Source organism: Scyliorhinus torazame, chromosome 30, assembly GCF_047496885.1.
Source record: "Scyliorhinus torazame isolate Kashiwa2021f chromosome 30, sScyTor2.1, whole genome shotgun sequence".
Classification (NCBI taxonomy): Eukaryota; Metazoa; Chordata; class Chondrichthyes; order Carcharhiniformes; family Scyliorhinidae; genus Scyliorhinus; species Scyliorhinus torazame.
This window is the reverse complement of record NC_092736.1, coordinates 30409918-30428055: the sequence shown is the minus strand read 5'-3', so window position 1 is coordinate 30428055 and position 18138 is coordinate 30409918.

The window sequence follows — 18138 nt, the reverse complement described above, 5'->3', positions numbered from 1 at the left end:
GGGAGGAGCAGCGGGGAGGAGCAGCGGGGAGGAGCAGCGGGGGGAGCAGTGGGGGGAGAAGCGGGGGGAGCAGCGGGGAGGAGCAGTGGGAGGAGCAGTGGGGGGAGCAGCGGGGGGGTGCAGCGGGAAGGAGCAGTGGGGGGAGCAGCGGGGGGAGCAGCGGGCAGGAGCAGTGGGGGAGCAGCGGGGGCAGTAGCGGGGAGGGGCAGTAGCGGGGAGGGGCAGTGGGGAGGAGTAGGGAAGAGCAGCGGGGAGGAGCAGTGGGAGGGGCACTGGGGAGGAGTAGGGAAGAGCAGCGGGGAGGGGCAGTGGGGAGGGGCAGTGGGGAGGGGCAGTGGGGAGGAGCAGCGGGGAGGAGCAGCGGGGAGGGCCAGTGGGGAGGGGCAGTGGGGAGGGGCATCGGGGAGGGCCAGAGGGGAGGGGCAGTGGGGAGGGGCAGTGGGGAGGGGCAGTGGGGTGGGGCAATGGAGAGGGGCAGTGGGGAAGAGTAGCGGGGAGGAGCAGTGGGGAGGAGCAGGGTGGAGGAGCAGCAGGGAGGAGCAGCGGGGAGGAGCAGCGGGGATGGGCGGGGTGGAGGAGCAGCGGGGAGGAGCAGCGGGGAGGGGCAGCGGTGAGGAGCAGTGGGAAGGAGCAGCGGGGGGAGCAGCGGGGAGGAGCAGCGGGGGGAGCAGCTGGGAGGGGCAGTGGGGAGGAGCAGTGGGGAGGGGCAGCGGGGAGGGTCAGCAGGGAGGAGCAGCGGGGAGGAGCAGCGGGGAGGAGCAGCGGGGATGGGCAGCGGGGAGGAGCAGCGGGGAGGAGCAGCGGGGAGGGGCAGCGGGGAGGAGCAGCAGGGAGGAGCAGCGGGGAGGAGCAGCAGGGGAGCAGCTGGGAGGAGCAGCGGGGAGGAACAGCGGGGAGGAGCAGCGGGAAGGCGCAGCGGGGAGGGGCAGTGGGGAGGAGCAGCGTGGAGGGGCAGGGTGGAGGAGCAGTGGGGAGGAGCAGCGGGGACGAGCAGTGGGGGAGCAGCGGGGAGGGGCAGCGGGGAGGGGCAGTGGGGGAGCAGCGGGGTGAGCAGCGGGGAGGAGCAGCGGGGAGGAGCAGCGTGGTGAGTAGTGGGGAGGGGCAGTGGGGAGGAGTAGCGGAGAAGAGCAGTGGGGAGGGGCAGTGGGGAGGGGCAGCAGGGAGGGGCAGTGGGGAGGGGTATTGGGGAGGGGCAGTGGGGAGGGGCAGTGGGGAAGAGCAGCGGGGAGGGGCAGTGGGGAGGAGCAGCGGGGAGGAGCAGCGGGGAGGAGCAGTGGGGGGAGAAGCGGGGGGTGCAGCGGGAAGGAGCAGTGGGGGGAGCAGCGGGGAGGAGCAGTGGGGGAGCAGCCGGGGCAGTAGTGGGAGGGGCAGTAGCGGGGAGGGGCAGTGGGGAGGAGTAGGGAAGAGCAGCGGGGAGGGGCAGTGGGAGGGGCACTGGGGAGGAGTAGGGAAGAGCAGCGGGGAGGGGCTGTGGGGAGGGGCAGTGGGGAGGAGCAGCGGGGAGGAGCAGTGGGGGGAGAAGCGGGGGGGTGCAGCGGGAAGGAGCAGTGGGGGGAGCAGCGGGGAGGAGCAGTGGGGGAGCAGCGGGGGCAGTAGTGGGAGGGGCAGTAGCGGGGAGGGGCAGTGGGGAGGAGTAGTGAAGAGCAGCGGGGAGGGGCAGTGGGAGGGGCACTGGGGAGGAGTAGGGAAGAGCAGCGGGGAGGGGCTGTGGGGAGGGGCAGTGGGGAGGAGCAGCGGGGAGGAGCAGCGGGGAGGGGCAGTGGGGAGGGGCAGCGGGGAGGGCCAGAGGGGAGGGGCAGTGGGGAGGGGCAGTGGGGAGGGGCAGTGGGGTGGGGCAATGAGGAGGGGCAGTGGGGAAGAGCAGCAGGGAGGAGCAGTGGGGAGGAGCAGGGTGGAGGACCAGCGGGGAGGAGCAGTGGGGGGAGCAGCGGGGAGGGGCGGGGTGGAGGAGCAGCGGGGAGGAGCAGTGGGGAGGGGCAGTGGGAAGGAGCAGCGGGGGGAGCAGCGGGGAGGAGCAGCGGGGGGAGCAGCGGGGAGGGGCAGTGGGGAGGAGCAGTGGGGAGGGGCAGCGGGGAGGGGCAGCAGGGTGGAGCAGCGGGGAGGAGCAGCGGGGAGGAGCAGCGGGAGCAGCCGGGAGGGGCAGCGGGGAGGAGCACTGGGGAAGAGCAGCGGGGAGGAGCAGCGGGGAGGAGCAGCGGGGAGGAGCAGCGGGAGGGGCAGTGGGGAGGGGCAGTGGGGGAGGGCAGTGGGACGGGCGGCGGGGAAGAGCAGCGGGGAGGGGCAGCGGGGAGGGGCAGCGGGGAGGGCCAGTGTGGAAGGGCAGTGGGGAGGAGCAGCGGGGAGGAGCAGTGGGGGGAGCAGCGGGGAGGGGCGGGGTGGAGGAGCAGCGGGGAGGAGCAGTGGGGAGGGGCAGTGGGAAGGAGCAGCGGGGGGAGCAGCGGGGAGGAGCAGCGGGGGGAGCAGCGGGGAGGGGCAGTGGGGAGGAGCAGTGGGGAGGGGCAGCGGGGAGGGGCAGCAGGGTGGAGCAGCGGGGAGGAGCAGCGGGGAGGAGCAGCGGGAGCAGCGGGGAGGGGCAGCGGGGAGGAGCACTGGGGAAGAGCAGCGGGGAGGAGCAGCGGGGAGGAGCAGCGGGGAGGAGCAGCGGGAGGGGCAGTGGGGAGGGGCAGTGGGGGAGGGCAGTGGGACGGGCGGCGGGGAAGAGCAGCGGGGAGGGGCAGCGGGGAGGGGCAGCGGGGAGGGCCAGTGTGGAAGGGCAGTGGGGAGGAGCAGCGGGGAGGAGCAGCGGGTGGAGCAGCGGGGGGAGCAGTGGGGGGAGAAGCGGGGGGAGCAGCGGGGAGGAGCAGTGGGAGGAGCAGTGGGGGGAGCAGCGGGGGGGTGCGGCGGGAAGGAGCAGTGGGGGGAGCAGCGGGGGGAGCAGCGGGGAGGAGCAGTGGGGAAGCAGCGGGGGCAGTAGCGGGGAGGGGCAGTAGCGGGGAGGGGCAGTGGGGAGGAGTAGGGAAGAGCAGCGGGGAGGAGCAGTGGGAGGGGCACTGGGAGGAGTAGGGAAGAGCAGCGGGGAGGGGCAGTGGAGAGGGGCAGTGGGGAGGGGCAGTGGGGAGGAGCAGCGGGGAGGAGCAGCGGGGAGGGCCAGTGGGGAGGGGCAGTGGGGAGGGGCAGCGGGGAGGGCCAGAGGGGAGGGGCAGTGGGGAGGGGCAGTGGGGAGGGGCAGTGGGGTGGGGCAATGGAGAGGAGCAGTGGGGAAGAGTAGCGGGGAGGAGCAGTGGGGAGGAGCAGGGTGGAGGAGCAGCAGGGAGGAGCAGCGGGGAGGAGCAGCGGGGAGGGGCGGGGTGGAGGAGCAGCGGGGAGGAGCAGCGGGGAGGGGCAGCGGTGAGGAGCATTGGGAAGGAGCAGCGGGAGGAGCAGCGGGGAGGAGCAGCGGGGGAGCAGCTGGGAGGGGCAGTGGGGAGGAGCAGTGGGGAGGGGCAGCGGGGAGGGTCAGCAGGGAGGAGCAGCGGGGAGGAGCAGCGGGGATGGGCAGCGGGGAGAAGCAGCGGGGAGGAGCAGCGGGGAGGGGCAGCGGGGAGGAGCAGCGGGGAGGAGCAGCGGGGAGGAGCAGCAGGGGAGCAGCTGGGAGGAGCAGCGGGGAGGAACAGCGGGGAGGAGCAGCGGGAAGGCGCAGCGGGGAGGGGCAGTGGGGAGGAGCAGCGTGGAGGGGCAGGGTGGAGGAGCAGTGGGGAGGAGCAGCAGGGACGAGCAGTGGGGGAGCAGCAGGGAGGGGCAGCGGGGAGGGGCAGTGGGGGAGCAGCGGGGTGAGCAGCGGGGAGGAGCAGCGGGGAGGAGCAGCGTGGTGAGTAGTGGGGAGGGGCAGTGGGGAGGAGTAGCGGAGAAGAGCAGTGGGGAGGGGCAGTGGGGAGGGGCAGCAGGGAGGGGCAGTGGGGAGGGGTATTGGGGAGGGGCAGTGGGGAGGGGCAGTGGGGAAGAGCAGCGGGGAGGGGCAGTGGGGAGGAGCAGCGGGGAGGAGCAGCGGGGAGGAGCAGTGGGGGGAGAAGCGGGGGGGTGCAGCGGGAAGGAGCAGTGGGGGGAGCAGCGGGGAGGAGCAGTGGGGGAGCAGCCGGGGCAGTAGTGGGAGGGACAGTAGCGGGGAGGGGCAGTGGGGAGGAGTAGGGAAGAGCAGCGGGGAGGGGCAGTGGGAGGGGCACTGGGGAGGAGTAGGGAAGAGCAGCGGGGAGGGGCTGTGGGGAGGGGCAGTGGGGAGGAGCAGCGGGGAGGAGCAGTGGGGGGAGAAGCGGGGGGGTGCAGCGGGAAGGAGCAGTGGGGGAGCAGCGGGGAGGAGCAGTGGGGGAGCAGCGGGGGCAGTAGTGGGAGGGGCAGTAGCGGGGAGGGGCAGTGGGGAGGAGTAGGGAAGAGCAGCGGGGAGGGGCAGTGGGAGGGGCACTGGGGAGGAGTAGGGAAGAGCAGCGGGGAGGGGCTGTGGGGAGGGGCAGTGGGGAGGAGCAGCGGGGAGGGGCTGTGGGGAGGGGCAGTGGGGAGGAGCAGCGGGGAGGAGCAGCGGGGAGGGGCAGTGGGGAGGGGCAGCGGGGAGGGCCAGAGGGGAGGGGCAGTGGGGAGGGGCAGTGGGGAGGGGCAGTGGGGTGGGGCAATGAGGAGGGGCAGTGGGGAAGAGCAGCGGGGAGGAGCAGTGGGGAGGAGCAGGGTGGAGGAGCAGCGGGGAGGAGCAGTGGGGGGAGCAGCGGGGAGGGGCGGGGTGGAGGAGCAGCGGGGAGGAGCAGTGGGGAGGGGCAGTGGGAAGGAGCAGCGGGGGGAGCAGCGGGGAGGAGCAGCGGGGGGAGCAGCGGGGAGGGGCAGTGGGGAGGAGCAGTGGGGAGGGGCAGCGGGGAGGGGCAGCAGGGTGGAGCAGCGGGGAGGAGCAGCGGGGAGGAGCAGCGGGAGCAGCGGGGAGGGGCAGCGGGGAGGAGCACTGGGGAGGAGCACTGGGGAGGAGCAGCGTGGAGGAGCAGCGGGGAGGAGCAGGGTGGGGCAGTGGGGAGGGGCAGTGGGGAGGAGCAGCGGGGAGGAGCAGGGTGGGGCAGTGGGAGGGGCAGTGGGGAGGGGCAGTGGGGAGGAGCAGGGTGGGGCAGTGGGGAGGGGCCGTGGGGAGGAGCAGCGGGGAGGAGCAGCGGGGAGGAGCAGCGGGGAGTAGCAGTGGGGAGGAGCAGCGGGGAGGGGCAGCGGGGAGGGGCAGTGGGGAAGGGCAGTGGGGAAGAGCAGCGGGGAGGAGCAGCGGGGAGGAGCAGCGGGGAGGAGCAGCGGGAGGGGCAGTGGGGAGGGGCAGTGGGGGGGGGCAGTGGGACGGGCGGCGGGGAAGAGCAGCGGGGAGGGGCAGCGGGGAGGGGCAGCGGGGAGGGCCAGTGTGGAAGAGCAGTGGGGAGGAGCAGCAGGGAGGAGCAGCGGGTGGAGCAGCGGGGGGAGCAGTGGGGGGAGAAGCGGGGGAGCAGAGGGGAGGAGCAGTGGGAGGAGCAGTGGGGGGAGCAGTGGGGGGGTGCAGCGGGAAGGAGCAGTGGGGGGAGCAGCGGGGGGAGCAGCGGGGAGGAGCAGTGGGGGAGCAGCGGGGGCAGTAGCGGGGAGGGGCAGTAGCGGGGAGCGGCAGTGGGGAGGAGTAGGGAAGAGCAGCGGGGAGGAGCAGTGGGAGGGGCACTGGGGAGGAGTAGGGAAGAGCAGCGGGGAGGGGCAGTGGGGAGGGGCAGTGGGGAGGGGCAGTGGGGACGAGCAGCGGGGAGGAGCAGCGGGGAGGGCCAGTGGGGAGGGGCAGTGGGGAGGGGCAGCGGGGAGGGCCAGAGGGGAGGGGCAGTGGGGAGGGGCAGTGGGGAGGGGCAGTGGGGTGGGGCAATGGAGAGGGGCAGTGGGGAAGAGTAGCGGGGAGGAGCAGTGGGGAGGAGCAGGGTGGAGGAGCAGCAGGGAGGAGCAGCGGGGAGGAGCAGCGGGGAGGGGCGGGGTGGAGGAGCAGCGGGGAGGAGCAGTGGGGAGGGGCAGTGGGAAGGAGCAGCGGGGGGAGCAGCGGGGAGGAGCAGCGGGGGGAGCAGCGGGGAGGGGCAGTGGGGAGGAGCAGTGGGGAGGGGCAGCGGGGAGGGGCAGCAGGGTGGAGCAGCGGGGAGGAGCAGCGGGGAGGAGCAGCTGGAGCAGCGGGGAGGGGCAGCGGGGAGGAGCACTGGGGAAGAGCAGCGGGGAGGAGCAGCGGGGAGAAGCAGCAGGGAGGAGCAGCGGGAGGGGCAGTGGGGAGGGGCAGTGGGGGAGGGCAGTGGGACTGGCGGCGGGGAAGAGCAGCGGGGAGGGGCAGCGGGGAGGGCAGCGGGGAGGGCCAGTGTGGAAGAGCAGTGGGGAGGAGCAGCGGGGAGGAGCAGCGGGTGGAGCAGCGGGGGGAGCAGTGGGGGGAGAAGCGGGGGTGCAGCGGGGAGGAGCAGTGGGAGGAGCAGTGGGGGGAGCAGCGGGGGGGTGCGGCGGGAAGGAGCAGTGGGGGGAGCAGCGGGGGGAGCAGCGGGGAGGAGCAGTGGGGGAGCAGCGGGGGCAGTAGCGGGGAGGGGCAGTAGCGGGGAGGGGCAGTGGGGAGGAGTAGGGAAGAGCAGCGGGGAGGAGCAGTGGGAGGGGCACTGGGGAGGAGTAGGGAAGAGCAGCGGGGAGGGGCAGTGGAGAGGGGCAGTGGGGAGGGGCAGTGGGGAGGAGCAGCGGGGAGGAGCAGCGGGGAGGGCCAGTGGGGAGGGGCAGTGGGGAGGGGCAGCGGGGAGGGCCAGAGGGAAGGGGCAGTGGGGAGGGGCAGTGGGGAGGGGCAGTGGGGTGGGGCAATGGAGAGGGGCAGTGGGGAAGAGTAGCGGGGAGGAGCAGCGGGGAGGGGCGGGGTGGAGGATCAGCGGGGAGGAGCAGCGGGGAGGGGCAGCGGTGAGGAGCAGTGGGAAGGAGCAGCGGGAGGAGCAGCGGGGAGGAGCAGCGGGGGGAGCAGCTGGGAGGGGCAGTGGGGAGGAGCAGTGGGGAGGGGCAGCGGGGAGGGGCAGCAGGGAGGAGCAGCGGGGAGGAGCAGCGGGGAGGAGCAGCGGGGATTGGCAGCGGGGAGGAGCAGCGGGGAGGAGCAGCGGGGAGGGGCAGCGGGGAGGAGCAGCGGGGAGGAGCAGCGGGGAGGAGCAGCGGGGATTGGCAGCGGGGAGGAGCAGCGGGGAGGAGCAGCGGGGAGGAGCAGCGGGGAGGAGCAGCAGGGGAGGAGCAGCGGGGATTGGCAGCGGGGAGGAGCAGCGGGGAGGAGCAGCGGGGAGGAGCAGCGGGGAGGAGCAGCGGGGAGGAGCAGCAGGGGAGCAGCTGGGAGGAGCAGCGGGGAGGAACAGCGGGGAGGAGCAGCGGGAAGGCGCAGCGGGGAGGGGCAGTGGGGAGGAGCAGCGTGGAGGGGCAGGGTGGAGGAGCAGTGGGGAGGAGCAGCGGGGACGAGCAGTGGGGGAGCAGCGGGTTGAGCAGCGGGGAGGAGCAGCGTGGTGAGTAGTGGGGAGGGGCAGTGGGGAGGAGTAGCGGAGAAGAGCAGTGGGGAGGGGCAGTGGGGAGGGGCAGCAGGGAGGGGCAGTGGGGAGGGGTATTGGGGAGGGGCAGTGGGGAGGGGCAGTGGGGAAGAGCAGCGGGGAGGAGCAGCGGGGAGGAGCAGTGGGGGGAGAAGCGGGGGGGTGCAGCGGGAAGGAGCAGTGGGGGGAGCAGCGGGGAGGAGCAGTGGGGGAGCAGCCGGGGCAGTAGTGGGAGGGGCAGTAGCGGGGAGGGGCAGTGGGGAGGAGTAGGGAAGAGCAGCGGGGAAGGGCAGTGGGAGGGGCACTGGGGAGGAGTAGGGAAGAGCAGCGGGGAGGGGCTGTGGGGAGGGGCAGTGGGGAGGAGCAGCGGGGAGGAGCAGTGGGGGGAGAAGCGGGGGGGTGCAGCGGGAAGGAGCAGTGGGGGGAGCAGCGGGGAGGAGCAGTGGGGAGCAGCGGGGGGCAGTAGTGGGAGGGGGCAGTAGCGGGGAGGGGCAGTGGGGAGGAGTAGGGAAGAGCAGCGGGGAGGGGCAGTGGGAGGGGCACTGGGGAGGAGTAGGGAAGAGCAGCGGGGAGGGGCTGTGGGGAGGGGCAGTGGGGAGGAGCAGCGGGGAGGAGCAGCGGGGAGGGGCAGTGGGGAGGGGCAGCGGGGAGGGCCAGAGGGGAGGGGCAGTGGGGAGGGGCAGTGGGGAGGGGCAATGGGGTGGGGCAATGAGGAGGGGCAGTGGGGAAGAGCAGCGGGGAGGAGCAGTGGGGAGGAGCAGGGTGGAGGAGCAGCGGGGAGGAGCAGTGGGGGGAGCAGCGGGGAGGGGCGGGGTGGAGGAGCAGCGGGGAGGAGCAGTGGGGAGGGGCAGTGGGAAGGAGCAGCGGGGGGAGCAGCGGGGAGGAGCAGCGGGGGGAGCAGCGGGGAGGGGCAGTGGGGAGGAGCAGTGGGGAGGGGCAGCGGGGGAGGGGCAGCAGGGTGGAGCAGCGGGGAGGAGCAGCGGGGAGGAGCAGCGGGAGCAGCGGGGAGGGGCAGCGGGGAGGAGCACTGGGGAGGAGCACTGGGGAGGAGCAGCGTGGAGGAGCAGCGGGGAGGAGCAGGGTGGGGCAGTGGGGAGGGGCAGTGGGGAGGAGCAGCGGGGAGGAGCAGGGTGGGGCAGTGGGAGGGGCAGTGGGGAGGGCAGTGGGGAGGAGCAGGGTGGGGCAGTGGGGAGGGGCCGTGGGGAGGAGCAGCGGGGAGGAGCAGCGGGGAGGAGCAGCGGGGAGTAGCAGTGGGGAGGAGCAGCGGGGAGGGGCAGCGGGGAGGGGCAGTGGGGAAGGGCAGTGGGGAAGAGCAGCGGGGAGGAGCAGCGGGGAGGAGCAGCGGGAGGGGCAGTGGGGAGGGGCAGTGGGGGGGGGCAGTGGGGACGGGCGGCGGGGAAGAGCAGCGGGGAGGGGCAGCGGGGAGGGGCAGCGGGGAGGGCCAGTGTGGAAGAGCAGTGGGGAGGAGCAGCAGGGAGGAGCAGCGGGTGGAGCAGCGGGGGGAGCAGTGGGGGGAGAAGCGGGGGGAGCAGAGGGGAGGAGCAGTGGGAGGAGCAGTGGGGGGAGCAGTGGGGGGGTGCAGCGGGAAGGAGCAGTGGGGGGAGCAGCGGGGGGAGCAGCGGGGAGGAGCAGTGGGGGAGCAGCGGGGGCAGTAGCGGGGAGGGGCAGTAGCGGGGAGGGGCAGTGGGGAGGAGTAGGGAAGAGCAGCGGGGAGGAGCAGTGGGAGGGGCACTGGGGAGGAGTAGGGAAGAGCAGCGGGGAGGGGGCAGTGGGGAGGGGCAGTGGGGAGGGGCAGTGGGGAGGAGCAGCGGGGAGGAGCAGCGGGGAGGGCCAGTGGGGAGGGGCAGTGGGGAGGGGCAGCGGGGAGGGCCAGAGGGGAGGGGCAGTGGGGAGGGGCAGTGGGGAGGGGCAGTGGGGTGGGGCAATGGAGAGGGGCAGTGGGGAAGAGTAGCGGGGAGGAGCAGTGGGGAGGAGCAGGGTGGAGGAGCAGCAGGGAGGAGCAGCGGGGAGGAGCAGCGGGGAGGGGCGGGGTGGAGGAGCAGCGGGGAGGAGCAGCGGGGAGGGGCAGCGGTGAGGAGCAGTGGGAAGGAGCAGCGGGGGGAGCAGCGGGGAGGAGCAGCGGGGGGGAGCAGCGGGGAGGGGCAGTGGGGAGGAGCAGTGGGGAGGGGCAGCGGGGAGGGTCAGCAGGGAGGAGCAGCGGGGAGGAGCAGCGGGGCGGAGCAGCGGGGATGGGCAGCGGGGAGGAGCAGCGGGGAGGAGCAGCGGGGAGGGGCAGCGGGGAGGAGCAGCGGGGAGGAGCAGCGGGGAGGAGCAGCAGGGGAGCAGCTGGGAGGAGCAGTGGGGGAGCAGCGGGGAGGAACAGCGGGGAGGAGCAGCGGGAAGGCGCAGCGGGGAGGGGCAGTGGGGAGGAGCAGCGTGGAGGGGCAGGGTGGAGGAGCAGTGGGAGGAGCAGCGGGGACGAGCAGTGGGGGGGAGCAGCGGGGAGGGGCAGCGGGGGAGGGGCAGTGGGGGAGCAGCGGGGTGAGCAGCGGGGAGGAGCAGCGGGGAGGAGCAGCGTGGTGAGTAGTGGGGAGGGGCAGTGGGGAGGAGTAGCGGAGAAGAGCAGTGGGGAGGGGCAGTGGGGAGGGGCAGCAGGGAGGGGCAGTGGGGAGGGGTATTGGGGAGGGACAGTGGGGAAGAGCAGCGGGGAGGTGCAGTGAGGAGGGGCAGTGGGGAAGAGCAGCGGGGAGGAGCAGCGTAGAGGGGCAGTGGGGAGTGCCAGTGGGGAAGAGCAGCGGGGTGGAGCAGCAGGGAGGAGCAGCGGAGAGGTGCAGTGGGGAGGGGCAGTGGGGAAGAGCAGCGGGGAGGAGCAGCGTAGAGGGGCAATGGGGAGTGCCATTGGGGAAGAGCAGCGGGGAGGGGCAGCAGGGAGGAGCAGCGGGGAGGAGCAGTGGGAGGGGCAGTGGGAGGAGCAGCAAAGAGGAGCAGCGGGGAGGAGTAGAGGGGAGGGGCAGTGGGAAGGGGCAGCGGGGAGGGGCAGTGGGAAGGGGCAGCGGGGAGGGGCAGCAGGGAGGAGCAGCGGGGAATGGCAGTGGGAGGGGCAGTGGGAGGAGCAGCAAAGAGGAGCAGCGGCGAGGAGCAGCGGGAGGGGCAGTGGGGAGGAGCAGTGGGGAAGAGCAGCGGGGAGGAGCAGCAAAGAGGAGCAGTGGGGCGGAGCAGCGGGGAGGGGCAGTGGGGTGGAGCAGCGGGGAGGAGCAGTGGGAGGAGCAAAGCGCTCCCAACACCCAATGACATCAAAGAGTTGATGTCCATTTCTGAAGAGTGGGGTCAGCACAAGGGAAAGAGCTGACCTTTCGGTAATGGGTAAGTTTTTTCTTGACTTCCAAGCTACAGCAACAGAAGAGTTCTAGATTTGAAATAAAACATGAATACATTTCTACTGGAAACTAATTGAAGGTAAGAGTCTTTTAACTATGAGTTATGACAGGGGAGTTCAGTCCCGTGTGTTGCACCACCTGCACCTTGTGGGAATCCCCAGTTGGTCCATGCAGTCGAGATGACCATGTGTGCAGGAAGTGCCACCAGTTTGACTAACTTAAGCTCCGGGTTTCGGAGTTTGAGCTTCGGCTGGAGGCTCTGAGGTGCATCCGCGAGGCTGAGAGTTACGTGGATAGAGTGGTCACCCCGTAGTTTAAGGAAGTGCAGTCAGGAAGGGAATGGGTGACCACCAATTAGAAGAAGGTGGGCAGGCAGGTAATCAGGAACGCCCCAGAATGCATCTCACTCAAAAAACGTTACTCTGGATCAAATTTGACAAAGAGTCACCGGACTCGAAACGTTCGCTCTCTTCTCTCCCTGCAGATGCTGCCAGACCTGCTGAGATTTTGCAGCATTTTCTCTTCTGATTCAGGATCACTGGGTCTGTTTCTGAGGAAGGTGGGACCGGTACAAGTCGGACAGGTTGCACCTAAACTGGAACAGGGCTAACATCCTGTTAGCCCTGCTAGAACATGGTTTCTAGCAAACAAGGTTTGCTAGAACCGCTGGGGTGGGTTTAAACTAATTTGACAGGGGAATGGGATTCAGAGTACAGGTAGAATAGAGGGTGTACACAGCCAACTATCGTACTCAAACCAAATCAGCCTGGGAGGCAGGGAGGTTATAGACAAGATAAGGCACAAGCAAGTAGTATGGCAAGGCTGGATGGCAATTATTTTAATGCAAGGAGTCTTGCGAGTAAGACGGATGAGTCAAGGGTGTTGATTACCACATGGGGAGCGTGTTAAAGAGCAAATGGTGTTGAACTAATGATCAATGCAGTGAGTGGGATGATATCTTACAAATTTCCTCAAATGAGGCCATATGAGTAGAATGTAGAAACAAAAGGGGGCAATCGCATTGCTGAGAGCGTAAGTTTAGACCCTCAAACAGCCAGCAAGAGATAGAAGGGCAGAAAAAATAATAGAGTAATAATAGTAGGGGATTTCCACTTCCAAATATTAACTGAGTTGGTCAAAGTGTTGGCCCTAGAGGGGGTGGAATTCTTAAAATGCATCCAGGAGAGCTTTTTATGCCAGTACGTAGAAAGCCCAACAAGAAAGGGGAGCAATGCTGGATCTAGTTTTAGGTAATGAAGCTGGGCAAGTGGTAGAGGTTTCAGTGGGGGAGCATTTTGGTGACAGTGATCATAACTCAGTAGGATTTAAAGCAGTTATGGAAAAGGGTAAAGATGGACCGGAAATAAGGGAAATAATTGGGGGAAGGCCAGTTTCAATAGGATAAACGGGGGCTGAGACTCTCCGACCTGAGTTCGCCCCGCCACCGCTGGCAGAGTGAATGGAGAATTTGGCTTTGAGGCAGGAGGCAAAGGGTGGAAGGTTGTTTTGGTGACTGGACGCCTGTGCCCAGTGGGTTACCACAGGGATCGGTGCTGGGTCCCTTACTGATTGTAGTCTACGTTAATGACCTAGACATGAATGTAGGAGGTATGAGCAGTAAGTTCAGTGTGGTAAATAGTGAGGAAGCGAGCCTTATATTGCAGGGTGATATAGGCAGGCTGGTCAGATGGGTAGAACAGTGGCAAATGGAATTTAACCCTAAAGCGTGTGAGGTGATGCATTTTGGGAGGATTAAGAAGGAAAGCGAATATAAATAATAAACTGTAAGGTGTTCGGAAGTGCAGAGGATCGAAGGGCACCTGCTCTGCATGTCCATAGCTCCCTGAAGACAGCAGCTCAGGTAGATAAGGTGGTTAAGGAAGAATATGGGACACTTGCCTTTATTACCCAAGGCATAGAATATAAGAGCAGGGAGGTTATGATGTAGCTGCAAAAAACGCTTGTTAGGCCACAGCTGGAGTACTGTGTGCGGTTCTGGTCTCCACACTGTCGGAAGGATGTGATTGCGCTGGAGAGGGTGCAGAGGAGATTCACCAGCGTGCTGCCTGGGCTGGAACATCTCAGCTATGAAGAGAGGCTGGTTAGGCCGGAGTTTTTTTCCTTGGAGCAGAGAAGGCTGAGGGGGAACCTGATCAAGGCGCAGGAGGTTAAGAGGGTATTTGAGGAAAATCATTTTCACCCAGAGGGTGGTGGGAACCTGGAAGTAACTGCCTGAAAGGGTGGGGAGAGGCGGGAATGGGAAGTGCGGTAAGCACAGTGGTTAGCACTTTTGCTTCACAGCTCCAGGGTCTCAGGTTCGATTCCCAGCTTGGGTCACTGTCTGTGCGGAGTCTGCACGTTCTCCCCGTGTGTGCGTGGGTTTCCTCCGGGTGCTCCAGTTTCCTCCCACAAGCCCCGAAAGACATGCTGGGTGGGATTCTCTAATAACAAAGAACAAAAGAACAACGAATTGTACAGCACAGGAACAGGCCCTTCGGCCCTCCAAGCTCGTGCCGACCATGCTGCCCGTCTAAACTAAATTCTTCTACACTTCCTGGGTCCGTATCCCTCTACTCCCATCCTATTCATGTATTTCTCAAGATGCCCCTTAAATTTCACTATCGTCCCTGCTTCCACCACCTCCTCCGGCAGCGAGTTCCAGGCACCCACTACCCTCTGTGTAAAAAACTTGCCTCGTACATCTACTCTAAACCTTGCCCCTCTCACCTTAAACCAATGCCCCCTAGTAATTGACCCTCGACCCTGGGAAAAAGTCTCTGACTATCCACTCTGTCTACGCCCCTCATAATTTTGTAGACCTCTATCAAGTCGCCCCTCAACCTCCGTCGTTCCAGTGAGAACAAACCGAGTGTATTCAACCGCTCCTCATAGCTAATGTCCTCCATACCAGGCAACATTCTGGCAAATCTCTTCTGCACCCTCTCTAAAGCTTCCACATCCTTCTGGTAGTGTGGTGACCAGAATTGAACACCATACTCCAAGTGTGGCCTAACTAAGGTTCTATACAGCTGCAACATGACTTGCCAATTCTTATACTCAATGCCCCGGCAATGAAAGCAAGCATGCCGTATACCTTCTTGACTACCTTCTCCACCTGTGTTGCCCCTTTCATTGACCTGTGGACCTGTACATCTAGATCGCTCTGAGGGTTTTACCATTCACTGTATATTCCCTACCTGCATTAGACCTTCCAAAATGCATTACCTCACATTTGTCCGGATTGAACTCCATCTGCCATCTGTCCGCCCAAGTCTCCAAACAATCAAAATCCTGCCGAATCCTCTGACAGTCCTCATCGCTATCTGCAATTCCACCAACCTTTGTGCCGTCTGTAAACTTACTAATCAGACCAGTTACAATTTCCTCCAAATCATTTATATATACTACGAACAGCAAAGGTCCCAGCACTGATCCCTGCAGAACACCACTAGTCACAACCCTCCAATTAGAAAAGCACCCTTCCATTGCTACTCTCTGCCTTCTATGACCTAGCCAGTTCTGTATCCACCTTGCCAGCTCACCCCTGATCCCGTGTGACTTCACCTTTTGTACTAGTCTCCCATGAGGGACTTTGTCAAAGGCCTTACTGAAGTCCATACAGGATAATATCCACTGCCCTACAAAGATCAATCATCTTTGTGACCTCTTCGGAAAACTCTATCAAGTTAGTGAAACACGACCTCCCCTTCACAAAACCGTGCTGCCTCTCACTAATACGTCCATTTGCTTCCAAATGGGAGTAGATCCTGTCTCAAAGAATTCTCTCCAGTATTTTCCCTACCACTGACGTAAGGCTCACCGGCCTGTAGTTCCCTGGATTATCCTTGCTACCCTTCTTAAACAGAGGAACAACATTGGCTATTCTCCAGTCCTCCGGGACATCACCTGAAGTCAGTGAGGATCCAAATATTTCTGACAACGCCCTCAGCAATTTCCTCTCTAGCCTCAACAAAGAACAAAGAACAAAGAAAATTACAGCACAGGAACAGGCCCTTCGGCCCTCCCAGCCTGCGCCGATCCAGATCCTTTATCTAAATCTGTCGCCTATTTTCCAAGGATCTACTTCCCTCTGTTCCCCCGTCCGTTCATATATCTGTCCTAGATGCATCTTAAATGATGCTATTGTGCCCGCCTCTACCACCTCCGCTGGCAAAGCGTTCCAGGCACCCACCACCCTCTGCGTAAAAAACTTTCCACGCACATCTCCCTGAAACTTTCCCCCCTCTCACCTTGAAATCGTGACCCCTTGTAATTGACACCCCCAGTCTTGGAAAAAGCTTGTTGCTATCCACCCTGTCCATACCTCTCATAATTTTGTAGACCTCAATCAGGATCCCCCTCAACCTCCGTCTTTCCAACGAAAACAATCCTAATCTACTCAACCTTTCTTCATAGCTAGCACCCTCCATACCAGGCAACATCCTGGTGAACCTCCTCTGCACCCTCTCTCTAAAGCATCCACATCCTTCTGGTAATGTGGCGACCAGAACTGCACGCAGTATTCCAAATGTGGCCTAACCAAAGTCCTATACAACTGTAACATGACCTGCCGACTCTTGTACTCAATACCCCGTCCGATGAAGGCAAGCATGCTGTATGCCTTCTTGACCACTCTATCGACCTGCGTTGCCACCTTCAGGGTACAATGGACCTGAACTCCCAGATCTCTCTGTCCATCAATTTTCCCCAGGACTCTTCCATTGACCGTATAGTCCGCTCTTGAATTAGATCTTCCAAAATGCATCACCTCGCATTTGCCTGGATTGAATTTCATCTGCCATTTCTCTGCCCAACTCTCCAATCTATCTATATTTTGCTGTATTCTCTGACAGTCCTCCTCGCTATCTGCAACTCCACCAATCTTAGTATCATCTGCAAACTTGCTAATCAGACACCTATACCTTCGTCCAGATCATTTATGTATATCACAAACAACAGTGGTCCGAGCACGGATCCTTGTGGAACACCACTAGTCACCTTTCTCCATTTTGAGACACTCCCTTCCACCACTACTCTCTGTGTCCTGTTGCCCAGCCAGTTCTTTATCCATCTAGCTAGTACACTCTGAACCCCATACGACTTCACTTTTTCCATCAACCTGCCATGGGAAACTTTATCAAACGCCTTCCTCAAGTCCATGTATATGACATCGGCCTGAAGGGCGGATGGGATGGGTATTCCACACGGGGGGGCCATTGGCAAAGGCAGGAGCAGCCAGGGGTCAGCAGGAGTCAGCTGACTTACAGCAGTGCAATGGGAGGAGCAAGGGGGCTAGACAGTGGTATAGCTGGTTGCTGCTGTTTTGACCGAAGGGGAGCTGGAGGTAAAAGGGAGAGTCGGGGCGGGGGTACGCCGCCTGGGGGACTGTAGTGTGCGGGAGGCGTGGGCACGTGGCTGGCCTAAGAAAGGGAATGGCTAGTCGGCAGGGGGGGCGGGGGGGGTGAGTAGTCCCCTGATCCGGCTGATAACATGGAATGTGAGGGGCCTCAATGGCCGGTCAAGAGGGGCCCGGGTGTTCACGCACTTAAAGGGGCTGAAGGCGGACATTGTTATGCTTCAGGAGACGCACTTGGAGGTGGCAGATCCGATCAGGCTGAGAAAGGGATGGGTAGGGCAGGTCTTTCATTCAGGGCTGGATGCGAAGAACAGAGGGGTTGCAACACTGGTGGGGAAGCGGGGTGTCGTTCGAGGCCAAGAATATTGTGGCGGATACGTGATGGTGAGTGGTAGGTTGCAGGCGACCTGGGTGGTACTGGTGAATGTGTATGCCCTGAATTGGGACGATGCAGGGTTTATGAAGCGTATCTTGAGTCAGATCCCGGATCTGGAAGCGGGGAGCTTGATAATGCGGGCGGGGGGGGGACTTTAATACGGTACTGGACCCAGCATTGGACCGATCCAGGTCAAGAACGGGTAAGAGGCCCCTGTGGTGCCTGGATGTGGGGACTGTTGGCGGATGAGGAGGTTTGTGGGCAGGTTCGGGGGTGCATTCAGAGATACATAGGGGCCAATGATAATGGGGAGGTGCAGGTGGGTGTGGTTTGGGAGGCTCTGAAGGCGGTGGTTAGGGGGGAGAGCTAATTTCAGTTGGGGCTCCCAGGGAGAAGAGAGAGGATGGAGAGGGAGAGGTTGGAGGGGGAGATAGTAAGGGTGGACAGGAGCTATGCAGAGGCCCCCGAAGAGGGGCTGCTGAGGGGAGCGACGGAACCTCCAAATGGAATTGGATTTATTGACCACGGGGGAAGGCAGGGGTCAATTCCTCCTCCTCATGCACCAGGCTCAGTCTAATACAGTTCAAAGTTGTATATAGGGCGCATATGACAGGGGCGAGGTTGAGTAGGTTTTTTTGGGGAGATGTGTGAGATGTTCGGGGAGCCCAGCGAATCACGCCCATATGTTCTGGATGTGCCAGGCGCTGACCGGAGGGGTTCTGGAGGAGCTTTGTCCAAAGTCAAGCCGAGCTGGGGGATAGCACTATTTGGGGTATCGGACGAGCTGGGAGTGCAGGAGCCGAAAGAGGCCGGAGTTCTGGCCTTTGCGTCCCTGGTAGCCCGGCGGAGGTTCCTGCTAATGTGGAGAGATGCAAAGCCCCCCAGCGTGGAAGTTTGGATCAATGACATGGCAGGGTTCATTAAGTTGGAGAGGATAAAGTTTGCCTTGCGAGGGTCTGTGCAGGGGTTCTCCAGGCGGCCGCTCCTAGACTTTCTCATGGAACACTAGGTGGAGATCAACACAGCAGCAACTCGGGGGGGGGGGGTTTATGTTTTTGTTAAAAGTGGGCTTTTCCCCTACTTTTGTATTTAGTGGAATGGGGGTTACTGTATCCTGGTTCGATGTCCAATGTACAATTTTGTTTTTCTTTTCTTTCTGGGGTGTTTGGTTAAAAATTGTTGAAAATTTGGAATAAACATATATTTTTTTTAAATGACCACGTTCAAGTATAAATACTGTACAACCAAGCCCACTTAAACGAATGGGCCATAAAAGGCCTTTAAATGAAGAATAGTTCCGTTGATCAAACCCCTTTTCAAATGAATGAAAATGAATGAATGAAAAGAAGGCTGCTGTTCTTTTTTCAACTAAAGTGCTAAAATTTGCAATGCGTGTTTCTACCCGAGTAATATAACCACACAGCGTCACATTCAGCTATGTTTCCAAGTCTTTTATCGACTTTCTATTTGCTTACTCGATGGCTGGCGCTCAAACACTTTGGTTTAAGTTCCAGCCGAGCGATCGCACGTAAGCAATGACTGTTAGAAACTTCAATATTT